Raw genomic sequence first — 1,807 nt, 5'->3', positions numbered from 1 at the left:
AGCCGGGAGAGACGCGCCCGAGCTGTGCGCCCCTGGGCTGGGCCGGCGGCCGGTCTCGGTGAGGGCCCTCGGGCAGCCCCGCAGCTCCCCTCCCGGTGCGTGCGGTTTGTATGGCAGCCGTATGAGCAGCGGCTGAGGTCACTTGGTGTGTTCAGCCTGGAGGAGGCTGAGGGGAGACCTCGTTGCAGTCTACAGCTTACGATGGGAAGCGGAGGGGCAGGCACTGATCTCTGTGGTGATAGGACCCGCGGGAATGGCCTGAGGTTGTGTCAGGGGAGGTTTAGGTTGGATGTCAGGAAAAAGTTCTTCACCCAGAGGGTGGCTGGGCACTGGAACAGGCTCCCCAGGGAAGTGGTCACAGCACCAAGTCTGACAGAGTCCAAGAAGTGTTTGGACAATGCTCTCAAGCACAGGGTGTGACTCTTGGGGTGTCCTGTGCAGGGCCAGGAGATGGACTCAGTGATCCTTGTGGATCCCTTCCAAGTCAGCATACTCCGTGAAAATCACTCCCCTCCCGCTGGGCATTGGTAAGGGCAACCTGCCCAGGCACGGACTGGCACGTCGGAGCCAGGCTGGTTGATGACTTGTGAAGAGAGCAGCGGGCAGGCAGGAGGCTGCTCTCCAGAGCGAGTCAGCTTGCAGCAGAGGAGACGGAGCATCAGACAGCAAAGAGCAGCACCAGCTCCTTAATGTGCCCGTCTGCAGCCAAAGGTCACGTGTATCTGGATATTTGTCATGTCCAGTGTTTATGGATAATGTTCAGGAACTGTTGTTACATGATGAAACTATCCTCGTGTGAGGCTTCTTCAAGAAAAACCCTCTCCATCCATTTTTATGCAACAAACACATTTATCTCAAACTGTGGTTAAATTTATTTGCATGACATGAAGTCTGTGATTTAAACACAGACCAATGGATACCTACATGCCCAGAAAGATGGGAAAGGATTTCAAGGAGCATTTACACTAGACAGTGTTACATGTAATGACATAAAGGCCCAAGAGGAAGGAATTGTCAACTTTTGGTGTTCAGAATTAAAGGCTAAAGCTCCCTATAGACTAAAAGGTCCCTCCAAGTTAAATTGTATCATCTATATGACCGAGAAAATACAATTTCCACACAACACTGGTATCTCTGCCCCACGTGAATGCTGAGACTGAACAGCTGCTTAGGGCTGTTGCCCACTGCAATCACTGGACTCTGATCAACCTGCTGCTAAACTCCTTTTCCGTATGCTGGCTGGGGTCTGCGGTGGTTAATGCTTCACAGGCACACTGCCATCTGGAGTACTGACAAAAACCTTCAGGAGAGCAAGATAAACCCTTGCTGAGGAACTCAGACTGTATTCTGGACAGCAAAAAGGGAACTATTCATGTGTCATCAAGATTTTCTGGGCTGTTTTTAAACATTTTGTTTTGAACAATCCAGATTCTAAGTATTGTCCTGGTTTGTTTTAATAGAAGTGTGTACAGTTGGGGTTTTTTAACTTGCCTGTCTTTTATTGTAGGTAAGATTTGTTTGATGTTTCAGAGGATACACACATGTGTGTATCCAGTCTGATAAGTGAAGGATGCATTTTTCCACCAGACACTTGTGGCTACATAATCTGTTACATGTCTTGTGGTGAGATTGGGCAACCCTTCCTTTGAATGCTGAGGAGCTTCCTGTGCCCATGTCTGGTCCTGGTCTGTGTGACTCTGGTAGCAAGAATTCAGCTTCAGGCAGGGCCACTGCAGAGGTGCTAAAGTGCAGAGGTGTGCAGTTCTGCCAGGAGCATCTTTCCCATTGATCATGTAAGGTACCAGCT

This window comes from Corvus kubaryi, unplaced genomic scaffold, assembly GCF_017639235.1.
Source record: "Corvus kubaryi isolate FWS band 111438036 unplaced genomic scaffold, C.kubaryi_AGA036_p1.0 split1-65, whole genome shotgun sequence".
Taxonomy (NCBI): Eukaryota; Metazoa; Chordata; class Aves; order Passeriformes; family Corvidae; genus Corvus; species Corvus kubaryi.
Note: the sequence above shows the minus strand (reverse complement) of the source record.